The sequence below is a fragment of the Carlito syrichta genome, unplaced genomic scaffold (genome assembly GCF_000164805.1).
Source record: "Carlito syrichta isolate Samal-C Ts95f unplaced genomic scaffold, Tarsius_syrichta-2.0.1 Scaffold308082, whole genome shotgun sequence".
Taxonomy (NCBI): Eukaryota; Metazoa; Chordata; class Mammalia; order Primates; family Tarsiidae; genus Carlito; species Carlito syrichta.
The window spans coordinates 481,454-488,887 of NW_007252178.1; positions in this window are offsets into that span (position 1 = coordinate 481,454).

The window sequence follows — 7,434 nt, forward strand, 5'->3', positions numbered from 1 at the left end:
TCACTCTGTCACCCAGGACTGGAGTGGAGTGGCCGCTCCCGGCCACTGCAGCCTCGACTTGCTGGGCTCCGGCGATCCTTCCGCCTCAGCCTTCCAAGTAGCTGAAACTACAGGCGTGCACTACCACGCCCGGCTTGATTTATTGTAGAGATGAGGTTCTCACCAATTTGCCCAGGCGGGTCTCAAATCCGCGGGCTCAGGCAATCCACTCACTTCAGCCTCCCAAAGGCGCGGGATTACAGGCTGAGCCAATGAGCCCGGCTTACTTTAGAGCATTTTGCCTGAACTAAGAAGCATAATGGAATTGGCTTAATGCCCTTAACTGTGCTAGAGAGAGTGGATTATGAAAAGAATGAACTCAGGGTTTCACATTCCCAGATCAGATTCTGTATTAATGAACTGAAAGCTTTTCTATCTACTTTATCTCATGTAGTTTCAGGGTTGAGATTTTTTAAAACAAAATTACCTAATCATGATGGAAAGAATGTAAAGTTGGGTCAGACTGAATTAATCAACTTGAACCACTAAAAAGGAACTTTTTCACTTGATGGGTTTAAAGAACAAACATATCCTGCACCAGATAAAAGGAAAATGCTAAAACTGCTTTGGTGTGATGTAGAGGAAGATATTCAGAGACTAGGAATATCATAATGATTAATCGAACTGATTAATGATTAATTAACACATCCTCGGTTCAACTACCCCTGGGAAGTCTAGGGAACAAATCTCACAGTTTGACATTGAGAAATAAGTTCTATGGATGCTTTTTATTGTAGGTCAGAAATTAGATTGGAAACTGACATCATCAAACTGTGATCCCTGAAATGCAGTGGAAATCATGGGAGCACAAGGTAGCAATAGCCTTGTGACTACACTTAATTGTCAAAGACAAGGTGGTAGTATTTACTGTGAGATAGACAATAGAATCAACATAGTGATTAAAACACTGTGACTTGCAGAGACTTATGGGGTTGGCTAGTTAATCATAGTATACCTAAAAAATAGTCAGTTTGTTAAATTATTATTTGATCTGTGTAAGTGGAAAATTTCTAGGTCTGGTGTACAGATGTCTTACTTAAATTACCAAAAAATAGTCATGGCCCGTCAATCAATCCTAAAATCTGGGTCAATTTTTAGGACTTTTCTACATTACCAAAAGATTTATACTGTTTATCTTTCTAGAGCCTTCCCCAGAGGGACCTGTGGACATTTATTAGGTTGCAGTGTAATAGGAAAAGTAAAATAATCAGACACTTAGGGGTATGTGAACATTGGGTCTGAAATGGCATTGTTCCTAAAGACAAAAATGTTACTGTGGCCTACCGGTCATAGTTGGGAACGTATGAAGGTTAAATGATGAGTAGAATTTTAGTTCAGGTCCACCTCACAGTGAAGTAATGAGTCCAGGTATCCATTTTGTTGTTCTTTAGTTCCAGAATGCAAACTTGGAGTAAATACACTCAGCAACTGACAGAATCTTCACATTGTACCCCTGCAGAGTGAGGTCTCTTATAGTAAGTTCAAACTCAAGCCAATATAATTGCCTCTGTAACTAAATCTATAAACTGAAAGTAATAATGCATTTGTGGAGGGACTTCAGAGATTAGTTCCACCATCAAGGACTTGAAAGATGCAGGACTGGTGATTTTTATACACTCCAATTCAAGTCACATATTCGATACACACAGAAAACAAAATGAATCTTGGAGAAGGAGACAGTGGATTATTGTAAACTTAATCAACTGCTATTTCAAATTTGCAGTTGCTGTTGCAGATGTGGTTTCATTACTTGAGCAAATTAACACATCCTCTGTTATCCAGTGTGCTTCTATTTATCTGGCAAATGTATTTCTCTCTACATCTATGAGTGAAGACCAACAGAGCAGTTTTCTTTCAGCTGGCAAGGAGTGGAAAATATTTTCATGGTCACTCAATGGTATAACAACTTTCTAGACTCACGTCATGACTTAGCAGGAATCTTGATCCCCTTTTTCCTTCCAGAAGATTTCAAACTTGTCCATTACATTGATGATATTATCCTGATCGAACCAAGTGATCAGGAAGAAAAAATTGTTTTAGACATATTAATACAACATTTGTGTGTCACAGGTGGAAATTAAATCACAGAAAAATTCAATGGCCTTTTAATCAGAGAAATTTCTAGAGTTTCAATGATATGGGCATGTCAAATTATCTTTTTTAAGGTAAGTGGTATATTTGTTGTATTTGGACCCACCTATCACATACTAAATAAGAGACTAAATCCTTATTTTACCTCTTCGAATTTTGCAGGAAACAAATTCCTCATTTAGGTGTACTATTTCGATCCATTTACTGATTGACATTAAAAACAGTTAGTTTTTGAATGGAGGCAAGAACAAAGAAAGCTTTGCATCAGATATGGGTTGCCACGTTGCAGAGATTTTCTTAAATGACTGCTGTGCAAGGAAAAAGGAAAAAGAAAATAATATACTTAAAAATATATTTTTAAACAAAGAAAAGTAAAAAAAACAAAACAAAACAAGTACTCTTTCTGTCTTTACATTTGGTTCTGCTAGATCACTGTTCTGATGCTGAGGTAGGCTGCTTACCACTCTTTGCAAACAAAATAGCTTTTAGAGCCTGAAGATCAGCCAGAAATTAAAGTCTGCTCAGACCTCTTTTGAGCATGGGTCCCACCCTGGGCAAAAGCACAGCTTTTCAATCCCCTTGTATATGTTTCCCAAGATAGGCAAGAGCTTTTCTGTGCCCTACTTTTCCAACAAATCTCTTTTCTCGGCTCTTTCTGCCAGGCCTCCACATATTTATTTTTTGCCTCACTGTAACTCTTTGTCTCAGGTGGCAGAGGGGTTGTTCATTCGCCTTTCAGTGTTTTCAAGGATGATCCTCTGCCTAGCTCCTTTCCTTCTAGAGAGAGTTCCAATTTAGTTGAAACAAAGGAAGGCACTTCCCAGCTATTCTTCAAGTAGCCTTCATAAAAGTTAGAAGAGACAAACACAATTTTTTGCTTCCTTCCTTGGGAGCCAGGGACAAGAGTGCCCCACTGGGAATATCAGGTGCCATCTTCAAGACTACTGGTGATCAGGGAAATGAGGTGGTACAAGGACAAGTAAAAATATGCAATGCTTTCACCATTTCCAAGGTGACTGTTCCTTGATTTAGCATTCACTTGGTTGCTGTCAACTTCTGACTGTTTTCAAGTGTTCTAAGGAGTTGATTCTGACACTTTCTGCTTTAGCTAAAAAATTGTTTTTGTGAAGAGAAGGGCCCCAGAAACTACTTACTCTGTGATTTTTGCTAATGTCATTCTTCTGATATTAACTTTTGAAATTAGGGAAATGTAAATTCTTCAACTTAAAAAAAAAAAAACCGTTTTGCTTTTCTATGACTTTTGTTTCCACACACACACACACACACACACACACACACACACACACACACCCATATACATACACTTATATGACATCAGTTTCAGGAAAAAAATATCTACTTAAGTTCTAACAGAAACTACTCTTAATCCACAGATCAAAAATTGCCATCTTGGAAATAATGAGCTTTCAAACCATGAACATAATATTCTCCATTAATTAGATATTTTAAAATTTACCTCAGGAAATATTTATAGTTTTCTGGGTACATGTCAAAACATGTACTTCTTTTGTCAAATGTATTTCTAAGTATTTTTATTTATCTGGTGCTATACGTATATATTTCTAAATGTTATTTTTTGATTATTTATTGTTATTATGTAGAATATGTTTGATTTTTATATATTGATTTTTATTCTTAGTCATTGATAAGCTTTTAAGTTTTCATATTTTGTGTGTGTGTGTGTGTGTGTGTGTGTGTGTGTGTGTGTGTGTGTGTGTGTCTTTGGGCGTATGAAATCCTGAAGATTTTCTGCATACAAGTTCATATTGCTTGTGAACAAAACATTTTTTTCAGAAGTCTTTTATCTTGTTATCTATCCTGGTTGCCTGATTACATTGTTTAAAACTTCCTTTACCATATTGAGTGAAAGACAATAGTATTACCATATTCCCAATTTTAAGTAAAAAGTATTTAGTCATTCTGCATTGAATATAGTACTTTTTGCAGTCTTTTTTTTAATTGAAGAAGTTCATTTCCATTGTTCATTGAGAGTTTGTTGAGCTATTTCTCCTGTAAAAAAAAATTCATGTTTTTCACAGACCATTTTCTTATTACGTCACTGTAGATGACATATTTTTATGTGTCTCATACTTAAAAACCAAACAACAAATACTCATGTTCTTACACGAGCCAAAACTAACTAAGGTAGTTGTATTTAGGGAATATGAGTATTAAAATTTTACTTTCAAATCTATAAATGTGCAATGGGTGTTATTTTATGCCATGAAATAATTATTTCCTAATTCTTTTTTAAATTAATTAATTAATTTATTTATTATAAAGATGTGGGGTCAATTCAGGGCTAGGTATACAAACATTAATCATGCAAGTACCCTTGTTGATGATGTATGCTGCTCCCTCCCCTAGCAGTTTTCCTCAACTGCCAATCCCACCCTCCATCCCTTGACAGTTTTCTACTACTGCCAATTGCTTTCTTATAGCATTATAATTGTTCAAGGACACCTTATGAGCGAGAACATATGGAACTCAGTTCTTTGTTTCTGTGATAAATCACTGAGTATGATCGACTCCAGATTCATCCAAGTTGAAGCAAAGTTCATATATTTGTCCTTCCTTATGGCTAAATAATATTCCTTTGTGTATATGTACTACATATTTTTTATCCAGTCAAGCTCCGATGGGCAACACAGTTGGTTCCATGTTTTTGCTATTGTGAATAGAGGTGCAACAAATATATGTGTGCAGGTATCTTTGTTGTAGAATAATTTGAGTCCTTCTGGGTATATTCCCAAGAGGGGAATTGCTGGGTCATATGGAAGATCAATTTCTAGATCTTTCAGAAATTGCCACATAGTCTTCCAAAGAGGTTGTACTAGTCTGCATTCCCACCAGCAGTGTAGAAGCGTTTCTTTTTCTCCACATCCTCACCAGGATCTGTCGTTGTTTGTTTTACTTATGATGGCCATCCTTACAGGGGTTAGGAGGTATCTTTTTTTTTTTTTTTTTGAGTTGGAATCTTACTCTGCTGCTCCCGGCCACCGCAGCCTCGACATGCTGGGCTCCAGCGATCCTTCTGCCTCAAACTTCCAAGTACTACAGGCACGCGCTACCACGCCTGGCTAATTTTTTTTGATTTATTGTACAGATGAGGTCTCGCCAAGTTGCCCAGGCGGGTCTTGAATCCCCGGGCTAAGGCAATCCACTCACCTCAGCCTCCCAAAGGCGCCGGATTACACACTGAGCCACTGAGCCCAGCTAGGAGGTATCTTAATGTGGTTTTGATTTGCATTTCTCTGATTATGAGTGAGGCTGAGCACCTTTTCATGTGTCTGTTGGCTGTCCGTATATCTTCTTTTGAGAAGTGTCTATTCATATCTTTTGCCCACTTTTTAAAGGGGCTGTTTGTTTTTTTCCTTTCGGTGCGTCTGAGTTCCTTGTAGATCCTAGATGTTAGGTCTTTGTCAGATATATAGTTGACAGATATTTTTTTCTCATTCTGTGGGCTGTTTCTCTGCTCTCTTGATGGTATCTTTTGCTTTGCAGAAGTTCGTTAATTTGATGAGGTCCCACTTGTCTATCTCATTTCTTAAGGTATTGGCCTTTAGGGTTCTGAATAGGAATTGGTTCTCAGTTCCAATTTCCATAAAGGTGTCTCCTGTGCTTTCTAGGATTCTTATAGTTTGAGGTTTTTCATTTAGGTCTTTGATCCATTTAGAGTTAATTTTTGTGTATGGTGATAGGTATGGGTCCTTTTTCAATCTTCCGCATGTGGTCAGCCAGTCTTCCCAGCACCATTTACTGAAACGGTTCTCCTCTCCCCAGTGGTTATTGTTGGAGTCTTTGTCAAAGATGAATTGGTTGAGGAATTGAGACTTTGCTTCCAGAATCTCTATCCTGTTCCATTGGTCTATGTGACTGTTCTTGTACCAATACCAGGCTGTTTTGATTGGTGTAACCTTACAGTAAAATTTGAAGTCTGGAAGTGTGATACCTCATGCTTTGTTTCTTTTGCTAAGGATTGTTTTGGCTATTCATGATCATTTATGTTTCCATATAAATGCCTGTATTGTCATTTCCAGGTCTGAGAAGAATGATGTTGGTAACTTAATGGGTATTACATTGAATCTGTAGATTGCCTTTGGTAGGATGGACATCTTAATAATGTTGATTCTTCCTATTCATGAGCATGGGATATTTTTCCATTTGTTTGTGTCTTCTTGGATTTTTTTGGGCAGTGTTTTGTAATTCTCATTGTAAAGTTCTTTCACTTCTCTGCTTAGGAAGATGTCGAGGCATTTAATTTAAAATTTTTTTTTTGTTGGCTATTGTGAATAGGATTGTGCTTTTTATTTGGGTTTCTGTCTGTTGTTGGTGTATAGGAATGCGACTGTCTTTTGCACATGTATTTTGTATCCTGAGACTTTGCCAAGGTCCTTTATCAATGCAAACAGGTTTTTGACAGATTCCCTTGGATTTTCAAGGTATAGGATCATATTATCAGCAAAGAGGGATAACTTGACTTCCTCCTGTCCTATTTGGATACCCCTGATTTCCTTCTCTTGTCTAATTGCCCAAGTTAGGACTTTCAACACAATATTGAACAAGAGGGATGAATGTGGGCAGTCTTGTCTTGTTCCAGTTTTCAGGGGAAATGTTTCTAATTTCTGTCCATTTAACAATATGTTGGATGTGGGTTTGTGGTAGATGGTGCTTACTATTTTGAGGTAAATTCCTTCTATAGCTAGGTGTTTGAGGGATTTTATCAAGAAGCAATGCTGGATTTTATCAAAAACTTTTCTGCATCTAATGAGATAATCATGTGGTTCTTGTTTTTACATCTGCTTATAAATTTAATGACATTTATGGTCTTGCAAATGTTGGACCAGCCCTGCATCCTGGGGATGAAGCCTACTTGGTCATGGTGGATGATTTTTGAGATGTGCTTTTGGATCTAATTTGCTAGAATCTTGTTGAGGATTTTTGCATGTATGTTCATCAGGGATATTAGCTGGTAGTTCTCTTTTTTTGTTGGATCTTTACCTATTTGGGGTATAAGCATGATGTTAGCTTCGTAAAATGATTTGAGGAGAATTCCATCTTTCTCAATTTTCTGGAATACTTTCAAAAGGATTGGTATTAGCTCCTCCTTGTATGTTTTGTAAAATTCTACTGGAAAGCCATGTGGTCCAGGACTTTTTTTTATCAGTAGTCTTCTTATCACAGAGTCAATTTCCTGGGTGATTATTGGTCTATTTAGTGTCTCATTGTCTTCTTGTTTCAACCTGGGGAGGTTGTGTGATGTCAGAAAGTCCTCCATTTCAT